Source organism: Lissotriton helveticus, chromosome 10 (genome assembly GCF_964261635.1).
Source record: "Lissotriton helveticus chromosome 10, aLisHel1.1, whole genome shotgun sequence".
Taxonomy (NCBI): Eukaryota; Metazoa; Chordata; class Amphibia; order Caudata; family Salamandridae; genus Lissotriton; species Lissotriton helveticus.
Window position 1 is genome coordinate 385,335,697 of NC_136071.1, and position 23,638 is coordinate 385,359,334.

At 45.1% G+C, this 23,638-nt stretch overlaps 1 protein-coding gene and 3 non-coding genes across 5 annotated transcripts in view; 1 reads left to right on the top strand and 3 right to left on the bottom strand.

The window, feature by feature from the left end:
• Positions 1-23,638, top strand: part of ABCB8 (ATP binding cassette subfamily B member 8) — a 518,839-nt gene that overhangs the window by 266,915 nt on the left and 228,286 nt on the right. The window lies entirely within an intron of this gene.
• On the bottom strand, positions 5,730-5,795 carry LOC144786328 (small nucleolar RNA SNORD42). Its single transcript, XR_013602133.1, has one exon. It is a non-coding gene; the product is annotated as a small nucleolar RNA SNORD42 (small nucleolar RNA).
• Positions 6,103-6,169, bottom strand: LOC144786326 (small nucleolar RNA SNORD42). The gene has a single exon (XR_013602132.1). It is a non-coding gene; the product is annotated as a small nucleolar RNA SNORD42 (small nucleolar RNA).
• Positions 7,380-7,450, bottom strand: LOC144786334 (small nucleolar RNA Z17). The gene has a single exon (XR_013602139.1). It is a non-coding gene; the product is annotated as a small nucleolar RNA Z17 (small nucleolar RNA).

The window sequence follows — 23,638 nt, forward strand, 5'->3', positions numbered from 1 at the left end:
TCTGTGAGGGCCTTATAATTAAGTGGGGAAGACACCGAAGGAGAAGAAACAAGAATGAAAATCAATTACCATAGACAGCCTCTCTTAATAAAAGTAGGTTTAACTGCGTTTGATCTTTGATTATCATAACCCTCTTCCAACAAAGAGAAACTATAATCGTGAATGCCTGAATTCAACAAATCCCACATAATAGAGTAGGCTAAATGCGAATCAGTAGGAATTGAAAGGGAGTGATTACCCTTGTCCACTGGGCTTCAATTATGACAGAAATGTACATTAAAATCACCCAGCAAATAACAGGAGTATATGCTCCTGCAAAATAGAGATACTTATCCTAAAGACCTCTCAAGGAGCTGACGTAGTCAGCAGTGTGTTGCATTCTGTTAGCATTATACATGTTTATACCAAGAAGTCTGCATTTATTGGAAAACATCAGCCAAACTGCAAGAAAATGATGTGAAGCAATATCCAACTGAATTTCACAGTTGAGACTTGGGGCAATAACAACCAAAAGAACCCCAATCCACCCTTGGCCCTCCCAGATTGTGAACTACATGCAGGTACATAAAAACTGCAGTAGTGATCTAAAATGAAACTTGCAAACTTTACAAGTTTCTTGCAGGCAAATAATATCACAATTGTTCACAAATGATTGCCCACTAGAATCGTCCCTTTTGCCCTCCATTCCTGCAATATTCCAGCACAAAATGTCAATGTAGGTAGAAGATCCAGCCTTAATCATCGATTTCCCTCGATTATGATAGCCGTGTGGTGGGAAGGAGGTGGCAGTCAATCCTTTCCATCCAAGTTGCTCAGGCAATCATCGTCATCAGATTTGCTTTATTCGGCTATTTTAAGCCATACAAGTACATCAAGAAATAAAATACATTGTTACAAAGTTCATACAGTAAATCACAAAAGATTAAACTAAATAGTTAAAACTAAACACAATGAGTCACAGCAGATTAAAATACGTTCCTGTAGACAACTAGGAGAATAATCTATATAAAATTTCCCAATGAGTATTATAAAGTGCAGAATGTATAGTAATTTGTAACGAGTTTGGTTCGGACTAGACTAGGATTGAAAATCATTTGCCAACCATGTATCTTAACCTAACTGCAGACAATATATACTTATGTACCACTGGACAAGTTAATTCAAGAGTTTAAAGTGAAAGTAAATGGGTCTGCATTTTCGAATATTAAGAATCTTTAATAAGGGCAGTAAGATCAACTTCCTTGGCACTGTGTACAGTTTACAGAAAAACATAAAATGGAGCATCAACTGAGAGGAAACTGCGTCTCAATGGCAAGGTATTAGATCTGAGTCGGTGCGCCACTTTGGGATAGGAGCCTCTAAATTGAGCTGTGTTAAACGGAATCTCACCAAATAAAGAAATAGGGTTCTATGTGGTCTGTAGTTAAAAGTAACTAGTAGGCTGCCCACTCTCTGCTTGGTATACTCTGCAATCTCCCTATTTCTTTTTAGCAAGTCATGGTAGCCACGTTTTATAGACATTTTGCTGGAGGAGTTGATACTCCCTGGGTTCTCGAAGAATTCCAATTTACCAATTAAAGCAAGTTGATTTTGATGTACATCAACCAAGAAATATTATCAACTTTATCGTGTTTCAAGCAATGAGAAATTGCAGGTCAGTTAAGCAAGGATTCGGGTTTAGACCATACAGAGAGCCAGAGCACGAAAGGGCTCAATTTCTAGGGGTGGGCGGAATTTGCGTAATCGTGTTACGCAAATCTCCGCGAAACGGTAAAAAATCTCCGCGAGCACGCAGAAATTCCGCAAACCTGTGGAATTGCTTGTTCACAATGCTTTTTTACTGTTCGCAATTGCTGTTTGTGTGCTCGCAGGGAAATATCTCGCGTACACGCATTTGAGAATGCAAACAAGCAAAAAATTTCGCGAAATTGCGGAACAGAATTTTGGGCAATTTTGAGCTCTCCGCGGAACACGAAATTACCCAAATTCCGCGATCAGAACGGAATTTACCACACAGGCCTATCAATTTCACATGATCCTCTAGCTATGTTAAACCTATCTCTGAGTAAAATGACATGACCGGAGGGACAGATAGCAGTTTCCTCAGGAATTTGTTTTCAGTTATCTGTAGGTCGAACTTTCACGGACACCCCAGATGCCTACCCCAGAAGGGGCAATTGTAAGGGATTTGGCCCTATAGATGTTAGTCATTACATCAGTGGGACCCGAACCCAGTTTAGCGAGAAACCTAAAAATTGCTGCTATAGACTGTTCCAGTTGTGCATTAGATGTATGTAACCAAGTAGCTTCAACATCAAGAGGAATACCAAGGTATGTGAGAGTGGATACACGTAACAGGTTAGAGTTGTTAACATAGCGAGATTTCATTTGAGAGAGATGTTGGCCACATATCATAGAATATGTCTTGGTAGCATTAATGAACAAATCCAAATCGTGCATCAAACGAGCAAAGCTGTTTAATAGTTTCTGTAAACCTATCATAGTTCTTGCTATTAGGACTCAGTCGTCAGTATACATCAAAACAGGAAGGTGTCTATTCCCTACCTTTGCAGTGTCCGCAGTAAAATTCAACAAAGATGATTCCAGCTCATTATTGTATAGGTAGATAAGAAAAGGAGCCAAGACGCATCCTTGCCTAACACCACGTTCTATTTGAAAAGGAGATGTGCATTCTCCATTTGGCCCATATCTGATACGTCCTTGCAGATCAGAATGTATCTGAATTAAAAGGTGCACCAGAGAGTTTTCCACTCCTGTTTCAATCATTCTATTCCAAAGTTTCGTTCGATTTATTTATTTAAAAGCTAAGGTAAGATTCATAAAAGCCAAATGTAAACAGTCATTCCTAATCTTCGTATACTTATTAAGTATCACATTAAGGTTCAAACATTGTTCAACTGACCCCCTACCTTGTCTAAAGCTATATTGGACATCACATAAAATGCCTTTTTTATTTGCCCATACCTCTAAAGGATCTAAGAGAACTCTGTCAAGGATCTTAATAGTGGACTTTATCAGGGAGATAGGGTTATAAAGCTTGGAGTTGGCTCTGTTCCCCCTTCTTGAAGATTGGGTTGAAGGTTGAATGCGCCCATGACTTCGGGGGTCCAATCCTCACAGCACTCCTAAACACATTTACTAAGAGAGGGGCACATAGTTCAATGTTATCCTTGACCAAATCTATAGGTACCCTCAGGCAATAGAAAGATTCCTTGACCAACTGAGGAACACTGGTGTGAGAAACTAAAACTGGGCGAACTGTAGTGTAGACAGATAGATGTGATTGTAAGGGCTTATAGAAAAAAACCTAAAGGGAGAGGAACAATACCAGAGGAAACTCCATTATGAAAGAAAGTATCCTTTCCAGATAAACAGCAAAAGAGGCATTATTAAAATTGTTCACAATACAGTCACCCTCCAAATTTCTAGGTGCTTTCCCCAGCCAGGAAACCTATGAACCATGGTAATGTGATTGAACAGATGAGGGGTTTATACCAAATGCCCTTCAAGCCAATAAACAACCTTGTTTCTAAGTTGAATAGGATCCTCCTAGCCAGGATTATCACAAACGGGCTCACAGTCAGTGGTAAATCTAAACTTCATCAAAGTGATGTCCAAATTTTTCCGGGACACCCTCATCGCCAGTAGAGCTGCTTAAAGTCAGAGTCGCAGATATATTTACATATCCTTCACAGTAAAGGCCCATGTCTACCAAGCAACAGAAATAGTCTACTGTCTTGCACCAAATTCAAGTCAAATCGCTGTATTGTCTCCCAGAGTCCTGGCCAGTCGTAGAGTGTTAAGGACCCACAGGTGGACACATATTGGCGGTAGACGTTGTAACGGAGACCATTGATACATTGTGGTTCTTTTTAGCAGAAACATGGGCAGAACACATTTTGAAAGAGTCTCTGCAATCCTTGTGAGTCTCTCATTGCTTAAAGCAGATGATTTAACAATGAGGGATTCTAATTTAATTAAAAATAAACTACTATTAGAGTTATCCAGAAGTTCATTATTTCAACTAAGATCGCAAGACCTTCAAATAGGTTCTTTCATGGATCCATGCCCCTTCGTTTCTCTTTCCTTTTTGTTGGGAGCAGTAGAATCAGTAGTAACAGCACAAATAGTATGGCATGACTCGTACACTGCAGCTTCAACTGTGTGGATATTGCTAGTTGGTGGCAAAACAAGGTTAGGAATAACAGCATGATTGAACTCATATATTGATAAAGGACTCCTAGAGTCAGTGCCCTTTTAGATACGAGGGGCACTTGAGGGTAAGCCCAGTTGTTCTCTTACAGGGTATCCCCATCAATAGTCATAAGCACTGAATATTCCCGCCCATGCGCGGGACCCCGGAAACTATAAAAAATTATATATGAAAATATATTTAAAGAACTGATGCATACTGGTAAGTAGCATTTTCCTTACCCTGCAAGAATCCTGAGCATAGTTCTGCAGACATACCTGTCTATCTATCTATACCTCTGGAAACCTGCATCGAGGTGCTACTGGAGACTAAACCCACTTATAGTCGCAAGTGATATTGAATCAACTTTTAGGATTTAAGGGAGTCCAAACAAAGAATTGCAGTTTCTACCAGCACCAAGTCCTGCTGCTGGGCACTACCTGCTGGTAGGAGGGCTATCTCCTTATCTGTCCGCTAACGAAATCCAGCCTATTAAGCTCCAGTGACTTGGAACCCCTTCCTAGGGCACAAGAAGACTAAAGCCCAATTCTTGGTGCTGTTGTAGGCAATTTTTTTTCTGCATCACCAGGGCCGGACTGGCTGTAGCGGGCACCCGGTTCGCCGCACGGGTGGGGGCCGTTTTTGGGCCTCTGGGGGCCGTTTTTGTTACAGGGCCGTTTTTGCAGTATAGCTGCAAAATCGGCCCTGTCACAAGATCGGCCGAAAACCGGCCCCGGCAAAGAGCTCGGCCGCACCCCCAACCCCGCGAGGGGGGTGGATGCCGGCCGAGCACTTTGTCAGGGCCGGTTTTGGTTCCCAGTGCATCACGGACAATGGGGGGGCACGGACAACTGGAGGGTGTGAGTAAAGGCACAACAACAGCAGCGAGGGTGGGGGGTGGATAAAGAATGAACGACAACTGCAGGGCGGGCGGGGTTGGGTAAAGAAAGCACCAAAGCACGTTGTGCCTGCAGTAAGAGAAACAGGATAAAGAAAATAGTGCTGCCAGACTAAATAACAGGTACGTGTAACAACCGTAGTAAAAGGACCAGTCGACATGAGAGGCGACAAATAAAGAGGGGGCGGTACTGAGGTTAGACTAACAAGCCTGTTGATGAATCAAAAGCCAGCATTTATGACAGACGAAAAGCCAATGGCTTGTATGGGCGGGGCTTCTATTCGCTACTTCACCACAACAAGTCTCGCAGAACATGCGCGCTGGCAATTTTCTCAGCGTAAAAAGTACCATATTTCCGAACCATCTGCTGGATGGACATAGAACATATGCCGAACACTGACGCATTTGGCAGTAAAAATACTGCATGTGGTACAGTTTATGATCAGCGCGCCATACATGTTCACTGTGAGCCACTGATATCGGTATCAGTCTATCAATCCCACCCATGCTAACAAAATTAACGCAAGCAATTCTCTAAAACTCAACCAACTTACAAGGGCATGGGGCTATGGCAAAAAAATGAGCTAGAATCATTCTACGTAGTACTGAAAAACCATTGTGCATCAGTGGTTCCTTTGACTGCATCACTGCTATCAGTCAAAACAAGCTTTCCATCATGCGCACAAGAAGGCAGCAGGAAATCAACAAGTAGACACACAGTTCTGTCTTTGTCCTAGCCAGCTCCCTTACTCCTGTACACATCTATTTAAAGATTAACACAAAAGCTAAACAAAAAAAAACTGAAAAAATGAAGAACAAACAAATAACATTTGCAACTGCAGAAGTAGTTAGGACACTGTTGGCTACATCCAGTGCATCGTAGTCTGAAGCTAGACGTACATATGCCTTCTTCTCGCTGTTGGGCCTAAAATGAAGATGATCTGTTATTTCCAGGCACTTGGTCATAAGATTCTCTTTAAAGCCTTCTTGCGTGCAACAGTGGTTCCTTTGAAACATCATCGTTATCAGCATGAATATAAGTTTTCCATCATTTGCACGACTGTTGAGTTAAGGAGAAAAACACAAAGGTATTAGCCTACCACCACTCCAAACTTACTCTAAAATGCATACACTGGAAATACTCAGAACTGGGCAGTGACCCATTCTTCAAGATAACTTAAAGCCCCCTGAGGCACTGTGGGTGCACTCACGCACATAAGAGAAATTAAAGACTTGCACCCCCAACGTATGACTTGTGCGGATTCCAGGGGCCTTGTCATGACATTCAATGTGAGCATATTCTCACAGTGGTTATCTTAGGGTTTAAAGTCAATAAATCAGAACTCTCAGCATAGGTGGTGGGAAAGTAGTAGTAACTGAGCTGACGCTAGCTTGGCAGACACAAAAGCATCTGAGTTCGATATAAAATAAAAGCCAGACACCATGCATGGTCATTGGGTTAAAAAAAAAACTGAACCGGTGAATGATTTTCTGGAATTAGATGAAACTCAAACCTGTTTCAGCAACTCACTGTTCTGGTTGGGGTCTGTTTGAGTACGAACGATATCTGCATTCACACTCCCATCGTGAACTAGCAATCAGCTTTGGAGTAAAAAAGTGTTTAAAAAGCTTATGATGATTTTTGTATGTCTTATTAACACATGGAAAACTCTGGGAAGACAATACAGAAGACTTCAAGTATTATTGTTACTTGGTGCAATTGTTACCCTCACAGGAGGAAGGAAGCATATGTACAATAAATTAGCTCAAATGCTTTTGACAGAAACAGTTAGATGCCAATGGTTAGCTGAACCCCTAAAACGTGCAGCGGACACTTGTAGGTTACGATCCACTGTTATGAAATTGTGTTCATCGCCCCTGTGCATAAAGAGAGACTATCCAGGCCCTCTTCCAAAAAATCTGTATAAAACATGTAAAACACAAAATAAATGTTCTTAATAGCACAGAAAATGAAAATGTCAGAAATTTGCTATAATAAATCATACCTGATCAGTGTGTTGACCTTGGCAACGTCAATATCATAAAGCTTCTGTACAGCTTGTTTGATTTGATGCTTGTTAGCCTTGCCATCAACAATGACGACCAGCAGGTTGTTATCTTCAATCTTCTTAATGGCAGACTCTGTGGTAAGCTGGAACTTGATGATTGCATAATGATCAAGTCTGGGATGACTGTACCCAAGCACAGAATCAGAGGAACTTTTTGGGTGAATAGGCCTCTAGTAGACAAAAATGAAACTTTTAGTGGGGTGCATCAGTAAAATAAAGCTGTAATCACAAATGTTCAGGCTTTGATCCCTGTGAAACATCATTTGCAACCCAATGCTTCCCTCCAGGGTTAGGGAGCGCACATGGGGTCCCTCCAGACTTAAGGTTGGTGGTCTTCCAAAGTACAGTTGTACCACATTAACATGCTGGAGCAATAGGCCATGCATCTAGCCCTCAAGGCTTTTCTTCCCTCTATTCAGATCAGCTCCCTACTAGTCCAGACGACAATACGACCACCATGTACTATCTAAACAAACAGGGGGGGACTCGGTCGCGTTCTTTGTTCCTGAAGGCTCAAGCACTCTTGCATTGGCTCTTAGCAAGGAAACTGTCGATTACAGCAATACATCTGCCAGGAGAGCAAAACTCTCAAGCAGATTCCCTCAGTCGTCACTTCGACGATTAGCAAGACTGAGTTCTACACGATGAAGTTGTGGAAGGAATTTTTCGATAATGGGGTCGTCCAAGCATCTACCTTTTCGCAGAAGATACAAACAAAAAATGCTGCGACTTCGCTTCAAAATTCCACCGGCCAGGGTCGAGAGGGAATGCACTTTTGATCAACTGGTCAGGGGTCTTTGTATGCGCTTTTCCCTCTTCCTCTCATCTCGAAGGTCATAACCAAGCTCTCCCACTCCAAGGCGACAATGATTCTGATTGTTCCAGACTGGCCATGACAGTAGTGGTACCCGAACCTTCTACACCTATCGGAATGTCCATACAAGAGATTGCCGTGCAGACCGGACCCGCTGTCCAAGATGAACAGGAGCATTCATCTCCCCAACCTTCCCTCGCTGAACTTAGCAGCATCGCTCCTGAGGTCCTCCATTATGGGCACTTATGACTTCCTTAGGACTGCATGAGCATTTTGAAAGAGATGAGAAGGCCTTCTGCAAGACACTCTTATGTGTTTAAATGGAAACATTTCTTTTTGTAGTGTGTACAGAATGGCTTCCATCCTACCAAGGGTCTTCTTTGAAAGGTCGCTTGCTCGCTGCCCTGATCGTTAAAAATTGTTTTCTTGCTGTGTACTAGTGGGAATTTGAGGGGAGGTTTAGTACCGGCTTTGGGGAATTTTTAAATAGCCCTTTGTGTTCTATTGTGACCTGAGCTCTTCCACGAGTGCTCCTTCCCCTCGCTCCTGAGTGGGACTTCGGGGTAACTATAAGCGAGACAGCGGCCATCTTGGACGCGACACACATTGACAGCGGTCCGCGTTCTAGATGACTCACGCTGCTCGCCTGCCTCAGCCACACCTTTTTAGGCGGAGGCCTGCTCGGAAGCGCAGCGGGCTTGCCTTAGGTGCGCCGAAGGCGCGCCTAAGGCAAGCCCATCTGCGCCCGTCCGCGCTAAGGGCCGGTCACCCTGCTCGGATCGCTGGTGATTTGGTCACTGATAGCACCATCTTCTACACCAGCGAGGGGCTGAAACGTCTGAAACCCCACACTTGTCCTTCCCACAATGTTTGGTCAACGGGGCCTCCTAAGAACTTTACCTGTGCAGACTGTGGTTACATATTTGCTCCTGAGCCCCTGGTAACGACTATATCTGCAAACTCTCTGAAGGCTCGGGACATCTGCGCCTGCCTTATTAATGTCAGATCGGTGAATAAACACTATGTGGACATTGCCGACCTGATTACTGATAATGGCTTGGACATTTTGTTTGTCACTGAGACATGGTTTGACGCCCACTCCAATCCCTCGGCGGCATTGGCCACTCCTCCCGGTTTTAAAGTCTATCGGGTGGTCCGCCAGGTGGGTAGAGGTGGAGGCCTCGCCATTTGGTTAAGGGACGACTGGGTCCTTTGTAGCGAGCCATCTTCCCTTTTTGGGGACTGTGAAGTCCTTCACTTTAGTACACAACTCTCCGCCCATTTTACACTTGGAGGTTACCTGGTCTATCGACCACCTGGACCAGCTAAGGACTTTCTGGAGTCTTGTGGGGACGCTCTGGCTGAGCGTGCTCTGCGCTTCTCCAAATATGTGTTTCTTGGTGATGTGAATATCCACCTCGATCACCCTGTGGCACCTGACTCCTCAATCCTTTTGGATGCTTTCCATTTGCCTAATCTCTCCCAAAGAGTCTTGTTTCCCACTCATCTTGGATGTCACACCCTTGACATCATTGGGGCTAACTTCCCTCTATCGGTGAAAAGACCGAGGCTGGTTGCATGGTCCGACCATTTTCCTATCTTTTTTTCCTGGGTCATGACTAATCCTTTTCCTCCGGCTCACCGCCATCGCCCCCCTGCCTTTGGGAGATTGGACCCAATGGCGTTGGGTGCCTCGTTGGCAGCCTCTCGCCCCGCCCTCACAGGTGACCTGGAAAATAACATAGTCCAGTTTGACAATTGGATTACCTGCGCACTGTTGTCCTCGTCTGCCCCCTGTAAGTCTAAATTTAGGAGAGTCTCCCCCTCTAAGCCTTGGTTTTCCCCCAAACTGGCTACTCTGCAGCACGATTGCAAAATAGCTGAGAAAGCTTGGTGGGCTGGGGGCTATTGCCTAGTCGATAGAAATCATCTCAGAGCTAAACAAAGACTGTACTATGCTGCCATTGGGGAGGCCAAAGGCCAGTACTTCGCTAGGCGTATTGATCGAGCCAAGAATAATTCAAAAGAGATTTTCTCTATTGTACAAAGCTTTTTGGCACCTAGCGCACAGGCGGCTACTTCCCCGGTTTCTGATACGTGGTGTAACTCCTTAGCGTCTTTTTTCAAAGACAAAATAGCTAGCATCCAAGATTCACTTTCCACCTTTCCGGGGAATCCCGAGGTGATGCTCTCTTCACCGGTGAGGATGGCCGAGCCACTTTCTACCTTCTCGGAATTCAGGCCGATTAATCTAGCCAGCTCACTTAAGTTGGTGAAGGCCCTTAAGTCGGGCTCTCCGAAGGATCCTTATGCTGCTAGGCATTTATAGGAACTGGCTGATACCCTAAACATTGAAGTGAACTTTATGATCAATAAATCACTTTGCATGGCTTGTGTGGAAACATGCCTTGATTCTCCCCTTAATAAAGAAACCTTCTCTGGACCCCTCATTACCAGCAAATTACCGTCCCATCTCGTTGCTTCCTAGTCTAGCGAAAGTCTGCGAAAAGGCTGTTACTTTCCAACTTACCAACTTTGTGGAGGACGAAAATAGGCTGCATCCTGCTCAGTCGTGTTTCTGTGCTGCCCATAGCACTGAATCAGCGCTGCTGGAGGTCACTGAGGCTATTAGGGCATGTTTGGACGCCGGCGGGAGAGCAGCATTGGTTATGCTTGACCTCTCGGCAGCATTCGACACTGTCCCGCATGCCCTGCTTCTCAATCGGCTTTCCGCCATCGGCATCTCTGGCAATGCCTTACTATGGATCAGTTCCTTTTTGGAGGGCCGACAGCAGCAAGTCTGGCTCCCACCATGTGCCTCTGGGGTCTTGCCTGTGACTACTGGCGTGCCGCAAGGGTCATCACTTAGCCCCCTTTTGTTTAACATCTATGTGACTCCGCTGGTGGTTCTGGCGGTGTCACTGGGGGCTAAGGTTATGGCATACGCTGATGACACACAGTTGCTGTTTACTTGGCCCAAGGGGGAGATCGCCGTGGAGACGGCCCAACACTGTCTTTCTTCAGTTTTTCACTGGTTGGCCTCGGTCCAGCTGAAATGCAATGAGGGCAAGTCTGAGATTCTACTGTTTGGCTCCTTTCCCCCGGATTTTAGAGAAAGGTTCTGGCCGCCAGGCTTCCCATGTCCCTCTGAAAGTACTGGAGCCGTAAAAAATCTTGGCGTCTGGTTTGACGAACATTTTAACTTTTTAACGCATGTGAAGAAACTCTCTGGAACCTGCTTTGGCTCGCTTACGACTCTGAGGAAGCTCCTCCCTTTCCTGCCTAGCACCTCCAGAGAAACTGTGGTCCGTGCATTAATTCTATCCCGTCTGGACTACGCCAATGCTCTTTTGGTCGGTGGCACAGGCTCCCTGGTAAAAAAATTACAAGTGGTCCAAAACTCTGCTGTTAGACTTCTTGTGGGCCTGTCTCGCAGGGACAGACTTGGGCCACATTTGCGTGCCTTGCACTGGCTTCCAGTGGAAGCGCGCCTGAAATTCAAAATGCTTACCATAGTGCATCGGGCCCTATATGGCACTGGACCAATCTACATGCAGAATAGATTTTCTTTCTAAGTACCAGGGAGACAGCTTCGGTCCTCCGCTCTTTTGTTGATGCAGACCCCGAAGTTTAAACGCCAGCGTCTGGGAGACAATTCCTTTGTGCGCAGGGCGGGTCTGGCTTGGAATTTGTTGCCTTTTGCTATGAGGAGCATCCAAGACCCACTGCTGTTTAGGAAGAAACTTAAAACTCTGCTCTTTTAAATCAGTGGTGCGGGCATTTTCTCTTTTTCTGGAAGTTAGCGCCGGGACACTCCCAAGTAGCTGTGCGCTCTACAAATTAAATATAACATAACATAACATAACAAGAGGAGGTAATTTTGCCTTATCTCCTCCACTTAGCCAGGTCATGCCTAAAATGTTCTTCCATAAAGGTACACCTGGCAGCTATTACGGCAAACAGGCGGTCCCTTTCTCAACCTTCTTTCTTTCAATTGCAAGTGGTGAAGGATTTCTTGCAGGGGTTAAAGAAGGTTTACCCTTCTATCCGACCTCCTTCACCTCACTGGGAGCTAAATCTGGTTCTGGCCAAACTCATGGGTCCTCCTTTTGAGCCTATCTACAAAGCATCCCTCCACCACCTTACATGGAAGGCTGCTTTTTTGGTAGCAGTCACTTCTGCTCCTGTAGGCCTACCAACAGCGGCTTCTCCTCCTGCGTCGTGGGTCTCCAAAAGGTGCTTTATATCACAGTTATGAGGGCCCAGCCCCTCTAGTGGCAAGGAAAAGTGGAATTGTGGAACCTATAGTCCCTTCAAAAGCAATGCCTCTGAATCATTATTGGTCCAGAGTGCACCACACTGTTACATAGGTAGAGGTCAGCCCAGTCATGATGAATTCCAGAGTGTCAGTGCTGAGGATAATGAAGGAATGAGATGGACCAGGGAAAACATGCCTCTTAGTCACAATGGGTATGATAATCACACAGAGGGACGTTGCAAGGAACTGGAGAACTGAAAGACACCAAATCAAAAGAGTTTGGATATAAAGGCTTTGGAAATTTGAAGAAACTGAAGAAAATGTGAGGTTTGATGTGGTCTCACTTAAGAGATGTTTTGCCGAACTGCGAAATAGTGACGTATGACCAGGTATTAAACCTCTCACAATGGCAATGTAATTACTAGTAAAGTAATGTTATATCACTACTACCTTATATTGTGTCTATACTATAAAACATTATAAAAAACCAATTGTTGAAATAAAAAAATACTGAAAATTAGTAGGAAAATTTAGAAATAGATCGCACTGTTTTCATCTGTAATTGTTTTTGATTTGAAAAAGGGATATACTGTTACATCGTCAGATTCTTATAGTTGCAGGGTTATATAATGTTTGTTGCTTGTTCAAAAAGACTTGATACTCAGTGACATCACCTGAGCTGCAACTTAAAATAATTTTTCATTGTACGTGCAACATGGATATGAAGGAAACCAATGCATTTCTGAAATGAGTTTAGGAAAGCTGAATTTTTGTGAAACTCTGACTTTGGGTTACTAATATTATTGTCATTCAAAGAGTATTCTGCAAAATATGTTCTTTCTTACACACTGGCTTACATTTGGAAGCCAACATTAGAACAAACTTCGCTTTTGGTATGGAAAAGTCCCTTGCACAGTAACAGCCGTGTAACCCTGCCCAAAATACCCTAGCTGCATTGATATCTGGATCCTTGGTAACACTCTTTTGGTCATGGGAAAACAGGGATTATGCATGTGCCCCAAGACCTAGGCCGGTCCCGTAGATTGTGGCCGTGCTAAAAACTGGGAGGAGCGCTCAAAACAAAAACCCTTGGTGGTGGAAGGTTAATGAAAGGTTATTCCTTTCCAAGGGAGCTTAGCGCTGGGTTATATGTGTGTCAGTGAAGGGGTGCAGTACATGAGTCAGTGGAGGTGGCTGCATATGCGTGCTGGAATGCATATGTGCCTGGGAAGTGGTACAGTACCTCATACTTGTTGATCGTGTGTGGTCAGGGATGTATGTGTGCATTGAAGGGCACAATACATTGAGGTCTCTGGGTTTTATTTTGGGAGACCTAGGCTTATTGCAGGAGCAGGTGGAGGTGGAGGTGCCACCCAGCCAGATTTGTGGGTTGCGACTTTCCTGAGAGATGGGTTGTACCTGAACTGGGGGACGGAAGAGCCAGGCTCTTAAGTACACCTCAAAGGAGGCGCTTTGATTCTAAAGAGAGAGACTAGTCAAAAGGTATTGGGCACATCTAAGGAAGGGGATTGGGCTGATAATGGAACCATAAGGATTAGGGCTGGGGGGCCTTTTGTAACATTTGATACCCTTATCACTGAGGCGGACAGTCACGTGTAATTCTATAGTTACTCTCTTTTTCTTTTAAACATGTTTTATTGGCATTTGTTTTTCATTCCAGACATTATATACATATTTTATTCTCATCGTAGTTTCTATAGTTACTCTTGTGACGTATTTTTGGGGCTATCATATTTGTAGACATTCCTGCCTGTGATAGACTGCTCTCTGGGAGAAGGACAAGACAGAGAAGTGGGCAGGCAACTCACAGAACACAAGCTTAAAAGTGTAACACTAAATCACATTTGTGTATGGAAAAGTATCATAAAAAGGGAAGCTTGAGAATACCACATTTTCAGACTGAAGCTGTACTTCAGCATGGAGAAACTCAGCACAAGTTCTTCCGGTTGTGACCAGGACTATGGACTGAGGGTCTGTCAGTTTCCCAAGCTGGGGTAGAAGACATCACCCAGGAGAATCAATAACACTTGACTGGAGCTTCAGTGTCTGCCTGACCGAGTCAAGAGGACCCTGTGAGGAGTAGGAGATTGCCTGGCCAGGAGCATGGTCCAGTGATGATCCAACCGATTGGATCGTAGGAGAGGACCCCGTGATTATAGTCCTTTGGGACCACTGATGCAATCGGGCAATCCACTTGTGTGCGCTGTTCTCAACCCCCATATGCTAGGTGGGGGCCGCTGTGAATCTTAAGGGCCATTCCCCTTGTGCAGCACTCTGGTAAAGATAGGGCTGTCACATTTTTGTGACCCTAAGACGGACACTACCTTAAGTGTATAGCTCCTGGCCGACCAATACCAAGGAAGGGATGCAGTGAATCGTAAGGGCCGTCACCCTCATGTAGTGCTGTGTTGATGATAGGACCGTCGCCTTGCGCTGTATTGTGACCCAAAGATGGAACACGATCCCTGCCTAACAGAGGAAGCCAAGGGCTGTTACCCATGAACACTGTGTAGCTGTTAACTCAGAGCTGTTACTCAGTCATCAGAACTCAAGCACAGGTTTGACATCGGAGACAGACACCTTAACATCAGAGGAGCGCTGTCAAGACACACAGCCCTGTTCTGGCTGTGAAAAGACCACCTCTCATTGCCGGCACCAGCCAAAGTCGGCATTAACCCAGGACTGCTGAATGCTCCTGGGCCTTCAACTCATCTGCAGCGGGTATCAGGTAAGACTGTTCCTCGGGCAGCAGAACCGGTGTTGGGGGAGTATACTCTGACTGAAACTCTGAAGGCGTTGGGACCCTTTTGACTTTGAATAGTCATTATGGGACTTTTAGGACTTGTATTCTCTAGCAGGGCCTAATTTGAATATTGCCTCAAGTAAATGGGGCAGTCTGTAGTTAAACTAGCAGGACACTGTCCACATGGACAGTTTTAGAATACAAACCTTATGAAGAGTATGGTATTATTTACTGTTTAGTGTATTTCACTTTGTATGTGTGTATAAATACTTCTTTTTATTAAAAAAAAGTGAGTATTTGGCTGGACATTTATTTATTAAGGTTACTGAATGTATTTGTTAAACTTGGCATCTTTTGGTATGTTTCCCCTGAGTTTTTCCTTTCTGACCTCCAGTTTTTTGCTGGCGTAGCGTTTCTGTGCACTTTTTGCACTGCTGATCAGTAGGAAAGCGCAAGTGCTTCTGTGGTAAAATTGTGTTATGGATTGGTGTTTCTATGATTGGATATTTGATTAACTTGTTAGTCCTTAGTCAAGTGCACTGAGTGTGCCAGGGCCTGTGAATCAAATGCTAGTCGTGGGTCTGCAGCACTGATTGTGCCACCCACATGAGTAGCCCATAAAAGGTAAGTCAGACCTGCCAATGCAGAGTCTGCACTCAGTTTGTAACTGCAATGTCGACGTGGCCAGTGCACACACTTGCCAGTCCCTAACCTTCCCTTTTCTTACGTGTCAGGCACCCCTGAGGTAGGCCAAAGGTACCCCTGTGGGCGGGGTGCAATGTATGTGAAAGGCGGGACATGCCCAGGTGTGTGTGGCATGTCCTGGTAGTGAATTACAGCAATTTCGTTTTTCACTATTGCCAGGCTAGCTGTTCCCCATAGGGCAGAATGGGGAGTTTGTTTATAACATCTGATAGCCTAAACTGGCCTGGGGAATTAGGTAGGAAAATAAAGTTTAGTATGCCTGAACTCAGAATCTAAAGATGCCTCTTAGTGAAGGTGATTTTTACATTCTGTGTTTGAAAATACCACTTTTAGAAAGTAGGTATTTTCTTGCTCAGTCATCCTGTATGCCTCTTTTGGAATGTGGATTGCCTGTCTGGGTTTTGGATGACAGAAGGCTGGGGAGCAGGAGTGTCTCCAGATAGTTTAGGTGGGTTAGGAAAAGCTGTATAGACCTGGGCTGCGATAGGGGAAGGGGAGGAGATTTCCTTGCACCTCAAAGGGCCTGGTCTGCCTCTGACAATGGAGTGTGGGGAGAGGGAGTGTACAAAAGAAAGATGTTCTTTTGTTAAAAGACTCCTCACTCACCAACCTGGTTGGTGACATGCTTCATCATCGGGGTCCCACCCGGACAGCCGAATGCCATCCGTGTGTGCTGCGACACCTGATTACAGTGGAGCGGGTAATTTTTCGTGCATGTGAAGTGCAAAAAAAGTGGGTTAAAAATTGGCCAGATATACCTTTATGGAAAAAAACTTTATTCTAAAGCTACTGGACAATGTTAAAATAATTTTGCAATATTTGCGTTGGTTAGGTTGACCGACAGTATCTGTGTAGGTGCAAAAGGATAAAGAGGTCTACATGTTTCAACCTGTATTGGTAATTGCCAAGTGTGAGTCCTTTACCCTTTTCCCCCTTGACGATCCTCTGATTTGCCTTTCCTCCATACCCTTGTATCCCTCCCACCCTCCCTTGGTGCTGTGACTATGTCCCCCCTCTGACCCCCTTAATGGAACTCTGCACTCCTGTTTTTTTTGGGTCTTGACCTGAGAAATTCTACTATTTGTATACACATGTATATAGAGATAACTCTAACCACTAGTATATGTAGTAGACCTGTACTCTATACCATTCCTATGTGACTCTTAGAGTTTATCCATTTGTATCTCTTCCTTGAGTGACGTTACAACTTGTACAGTTGCAAAAAATGTTCTGTTTGTATCTCTTCCTTGTGTGACTCTACAACTTGTACATTTGCAATTTTTTTCTGGTTGTATCTCTTCCTTGTGTGACTTTACCACTTGTACATTTGCAAATTTTTTCTGTTTATATCTTTTATGTAACTTATGTAATCCTAAGTCCTTATGTATCGCAACTTGTTCTTATCTAAAGTGCTCTGACACCTTCGGGTAATGTTCGCGCTATATAAAATCGCATTAAATAAAATAATTTTTTTTTTTTTTAAAATACACACGCTAAGGTGTACCCAACCCTCGGCCACAATACCTAACTGCGTACTTACAGTTGGTGTCCTTTCGTCCAAATTAGTGGAAGGAAAAAACCTGTGGAGAAAAAACACAATCACAAACATACCAATTACGTGCCTGCAACGTGGTTTCCGGGTGGTTGAGTGCTCCATGCTCTCCCCGTCATGCGTGGAACATCTTTCTTTTGTACACTCCCTCTCCCCACACTCCATTGAGACCTTGACAGGTCCTGTGGTGGTACTCCTTTTGTTCTGTTTATTTCAAGGTCAAGGGGACCAGGAGTATTCCCCTCCACATGGTGGAAAATCCCTCACTCTCTCTGTATTTTTGCACTGCCTCTGACTATGCCATCTCCATCTCCTGCCAGGATATCACACCAGAGAAGGCAGTACTGGTTCTGGCTCGGCACAGACACTCTCTGCCTAAGAGAACAAAGGATTTTGGGATATAAATATTGGGGCCCAGAGCCCTGAACTCTTTTGGATCAAAAAGACTGCCAAGAAGAAGAGCTGGAGAAGCTGTGAGGAGGAACTACCACTTTGCTGCATGCTTTGCTGTGTTGGCCTGCAGTGGCTGCTTCTGTATTGGGCAGTGAAAGGGCTGGACTGGACTTTCTGCAATCTACTTTTGTGAGTCTCTCCAAGGGCTTGAGATAGAGCTTGCCCCCTGTTCAAGAAGTCTCAGGAACAGCAAAGACTTCAAGCTCTTCTGCCTTCAACACTGAGGACTGTGTGTTTTGCGCTGCCGACTCCGTGTCTTGAAGGCACCGCAGAGGGTACCACCGCAACGCCGCATAGTGATCCTGGTCTCACCAATGATGCCTGCTGATGCCGCCACCGAGCCGCTGTTTGCATCGCGACCTGTGGGCACTGCACTCCGCACTGCCTCGCTTCACAACGACGCTTTGGTATCCCCGATATCGTCGCTCCACGCCGAAATCTACGCCGCTGCTTGCACCGTGGTTTGAGAGCACTGCTCGTAAAGTTACACGATGCACCGCCCTCATCCAGCACCGCAGCCTTGGCTTACCGACGCCGGCACCATCGACTCCAGTTCGTCAGCTGACAACAGCGCTTCAGCCACAACAACTCCGCTACTTGCACTGTGACCTGCCAGCACCGCGACGAGCACCGCCTTCACCTCGCACTGTGACCCTGGTCTCACCGATGACGCAATCTGACGCCGCATGAGCTGCTGCTCGCACCGTAACCTGAGGGCACTGCACACCACACCACTGCACTTCGCACCACAGCACCCGACGCCTGTCGACGCCAGCGCTCCTGACTTCAACAGAGGGGAGTTCGACCTGCAACGCGTGTGACTTCAAGGGCCCCGGCGACTCCTGCACCGACCTCCAGAACCGACGCTTGTGGGCGCCGTGCTTTTTGAAGCTAAACGACAGGTCGCCGACACCCTGCATTTCCAAAAAGTACTGTTTGTGGGTCTTCCCGACACCGTAGCTGGCCCGCGACGCAGCGGTCAGCCAGAACTGTTTGGATTTGTTTGCTTACAAAGCTGTGATAGCTCCGGATGGAGCTATCGACCTCAAGGAACTATTTTTCAAGCATTTATTGATAACTGAAGATTTTTAAGTACTGTAGTGTGGATTTTTATCGTTTTTAGTCTTGTCTTAAGTATATAAAAATATTGGATATTTTTCTAAACTGGTGTGGTGTCCTTTTGTAGTGCTTACAATGTATTACTGTTGGTTATGTGCAAATGCTTTACAGACTGCCTCTAAGATAAGCCTGACTGCTTGTGCCAAGCTACCAAGGGGGTGAGCAGGGGTTATTTTAGGAGTATAAGGGCCATATGTATCAAGCACAATTGCGATCGCAAATGCCGAAATTCGCAGAATTTCGGCGTTTGCGGTCGCACTTTTGCTTAGTTGTATGTATGAGGCAAATCTGCGTGCAAAATAAGGAATCACAAAATTTGCGATTCCTTATTTTGCAATTGCATTTAAGGAATCGCAAATTTTGCGATTTCTTAAATGCAATGTAAGAAGCACCAGAAAAGTGCAATTTGGCCTTAAGGAATCGCAAATTACCACCAACTTCAAGTTGGTGGTTATTTGCGATTTTCTTTGAAAAATGCACTTTTTTGCATTTTTCAAAGTGCAATGTAAAGCACGTATGTGCGCCACTTGTGCACCCATGCTTATTTCAGGGGCGCAAAGTGAGAATGTCTTCCGATTCATTCCTATGGGCCTCTAGGCCCATAGGAATGAATGGGGAGGTATTCCTTAATTGCGAATCGCAATTTGCATTTCGCAATTAAGGAATATGTAGGATTTGCAAAATGATTTGCAAATCCTACATACATAGCGTTTTGTGATTCTCAAATAGCGATTCCCAAAAAATCGCTATTTGAGAATCGCAAAACCAAACTTTCATACATATGGCCCTTACTCCCTTATCCTGACTAGAGTGGTGGTTTCTGCCCTTCTTTGGCACATGCCCTAGCCGACCAAAAATCCCATTTCTAACAATATTGAATTGTAAGCTTTGTTCAATCTACACATACTTCCTCTCCGGGAAGCCTTGGACTGCCTGATTTCTCCCTACCACTGAGAGTCCAGTGCAGATGGGGTACTTGGCCCAGTTAATCATATCCCATAGTAGGCCAGGCCCCAGGACATCAGAAGTACAAGGCCCAACCACCACGGTTAGGCTGAGTATCTCCTGCTTGCCTGTGGCCTTCTGAAAGGGGTTCTGACAGATTATAACAAGTGTTCAATTTATTTGTGCTCCCACACTTCTCAGTTCCCCACCAGTGGCGTAACGAAACTTGAGGGGGCCCCCCTGCAAAGCACATGGAGGGGCCCCCCTCCCGGCGGCCCACCCACCACCTACCACCCAACACATGGCTGGCATTTTTCTTTTGGCAACCCTACTTTCTTTATATTCCCTTCCATGAAATGCATCCTCACACTACAGCAGTAAATGTAAATTTCAAATGTAATGAGCGTGTTACAGTGGCCGCAGGGGCTAGCTATATGTGTGCTCCCCACGGTGCGATGCCAACCGGATGTGAGTTCATGCACATGTAAGTCTCCCATCACTGTGTTATGTATCCCTCCTGCCCCAGGACACATTCTCTCCATGGTGTGTATTCAGCTGTGGTTTAGTCGGCTTGCCATGTACCCCCAGTAGCATAGCAATGAAGCCCTGAGCCCAGGTACAAGCAAGGAAAATTGTCCCTTGACTGCTGCTAGGTTAGAAAAAAGGCATAAATGATCAAGGTTCACTGGGCCCTTTAGGAGTCTGGAGCCCGGTGCCACTGAGCCTGCTGCACCAATGGTAGCTATGCCCCTGTAAACCCCTGCCCTTTAATACCGCCTGCATGGCATACGCTTCCTCCCAGCTGTGTGCCACCATGATACCGCCAGCTTGGCATATGCATCTAGATGTGTGCGCCCTTGATATAGCGCCCCTTTCATGCTCCAGTGCAGTCACTGTGTGCCTCCTACACTCCCAGCATGGTGTGCAATATGCATATGTGTACCCCCTACCGTAATGGAGCCTCATACCCCAATACATTCACCTGTAATACAGACTGCTTGACATGTGCACCCACCTAGGTGGTGCATCTCCCAAATATGTAGCACACTTTATGTAGTGTCTTCTATTCCTTTTCTCTTTGCATTTTGTGTGAGCTCCTACACTGCTGTGGATGCTGTGCTGATTTTCATCCATGGGTCCTTTCTTGTAATTATTTGTATATTTCTACATCAGGATGTGAGCGCGCGGCTCTCGCACTCTGTGCCTCGTGTGATGGGATTGTAAATTAGGAGTGTAGCAGGGGGTGCCTGTTGATGCCTTCTGCTTGTCCCCGCTTGTGAGCATGGAGTGAGCCCTTTTAGAGATCTCCGACTGCTATGAGAGATCTCTCTGCTGTGAAGGGAGCCGATGCTATGGTAGCTCTCTTTACATGAATGAAGTTTGCGGAGCGTGCGCCGTGTTTAAAGGGTCTGCGCTGTAATCATTTTGTGCTCGTAGAGAGCAAGCTCCCAAGGTAGCTTTTTTTCAGAACAGAAAGTAAAAAACATCAATGCCTAGGAAGCTTATATCTTGCACGTGGGGGCCACTTACCTTTACCCTGCTGGGATGACCGTCACTGTGACCCAGAGGTCCTGCGACAACCAGACTTCTTGGACAAGGGTTATACTCAGCAACGTCAGAGAACTCTGTGTCGAAAGGTAATCCATTAGTATCCGCAATTCTAAATAGATTGTGGATACCACTGGTTAGCTGGGGGAGTGAGCTGTCTCGCATTTACGAGAGTTTAAGCTATTGCATTGCCAATAGCTTAAACTCACGTTAATGTATTACAAAGGCTTGTTAATTAGGTATGCACCCAACCTCTCCCCCTTGCAGGTCCTGGAGAGTGACCCGCCCTCTAATAAGAAGCATCAATAAAACCAACAATGCACTCGCAGAGCCTCAAGCTTGCATTCAACAGTATTTCACTTAAGGACTATAAGGCTTATTATTATGCGTGGCTCGAGCCTTGCAACAGTAAGTACGCAAGCAACCCTGCCCGGGGCCCTGAGTAAAAAGCTGCCAGAAGGCAAAGTAGTGAACATAGCTGAATTAAACTCAGTAGTGAGCGACTCTACTACTACTAAAAGTCATGCCATGGCCACTCTCCCCCTTATCAACTCCCCTTAGACCAGCAGCTTCGGTGGAAGGACCGGGCTGGCGCGGAAGACAGAAGACCGCACTGGCAATTTCATTTTGTCTTGGTCCCAATGTCCCACACGAACCCATCGGTCCCTGCACGTGTAGTTTATAGTAACTGCGTAGGACAATTCAGTAACACCAGCACTGCTCGCCCCACCCTAAGGCTGAAGACAGCGCTGGAGCACAAGCGCAGAGTGCACCATATAATTAATGAGTGAACAACAGGGACGAGCACTAACTTTAAAACTAGGTCCCAGAGACGGACCCTTACAGTGAGTGTACTACGCGCTGCTGGGGGCCCCTGGTGCTCGGGGCCTCCCGAACCTCGGGGGCTGCGGGGGCCTTTGTTACGCCCAAGCAGATGTTGATGATTAAGTGCTGGTGTTGAGCACCGGAAACTACAGGCTCAAATTAGGCACTAAGTTACTCAAAACTCTATCTACTGTCCTTCACTAGTGCTTGTGTCCTATTGAAAAAATCCTCAGAAGATCCCAAACTCGTTAGAAACTCCACCTAATCTCTCTGATACCTTTCGTTACTAAATCCACTAAAGGGCAGTTATGTTAGCATACTGAGTCTGAATCAAGCTTATGTGACTACCATGGTACTGAGATAGGACTTATTTCAGTTCTGAACTAACTCAGACTAGTCCAATATCAGGGGGAACAGGATGCCTCCATCTTGTTTGAAGTATCAGCCACTTTTGATAATGTGGCTCAATCAGTTGTTGTAATAGACTGCATTAGAGGCTGGTATTCTAGACAAGGCCATTAGCTAGCTTTCCTCATTTCTAAAACGGATTTAACAGATTGCTATATTAACCCCCTTATAAATTTGACTTTAAAGAGATCATATCTGGAGTTCCTCAAGAGGCATCTCTAAATCCTACACTTTTTAATCTTTCTCTAGTCCTCCCTTTCTAAGCTTATCAGGTAATTTGGACTATGTCTTTTGCAGCTGGCACTCATATAATCCTCTAGATGGTTAAGCACTCCTAGTTAGCTCAGTCCAACTTTCCGGGATGCCTATCAGTAGCAGATAGATTAATAAACTAGGACTGCTTCAAATCAAACACCGACACAAGGGAGATTCTCCTCATTGCTGCCTCCTTTTCAGTTTTGTCCAACAGGTAGTCGACTTCTGATCTTGGCCCTTGTCCTCAATATATCAGTACAGTCTGCAATTAAAGCTTCATCATTGATCAGGATGTACATTATACACCTCTGACCGCTAAGGGAATTATTAACAAAATGCTTTCTTTTCTTCCACTTGGGATCGATTTGTAGTCACTCGTGCCATCATAAAATCTCTCATCTTCAATGGCAATACTCTGTATTTGGGCCAATACAATCTGATTCTACTGGCTCAGAAATTACTGGGCCTGTTAATTAACGCCCAATTTCAAGTCTGCACCCGATAATGGAGAATAACATTCGGATTTAGATCTGAATGCACCAAAAAGCACAGGTCCTAGAAATTATCGAGGGAAAACTGGGATTGCAGTGTTAGACGGCAAACTGTTAATTGCAATATATGCTGTAACAGGAGTTATAGCAAATATCACAATAAACCGGTCCCTTAGAAACGAGTGTCTAAATGGTCTATTGAGAGGTGCACAAGGGTAAGTGTCAAAAATGTTGTTTTACTATTATTAATGATAAGCTCCTTCTGGAAGCAATGATGACCGTTTTTTTAAATAACAAAGTAGTTCTAGTTTAGTTAATGGC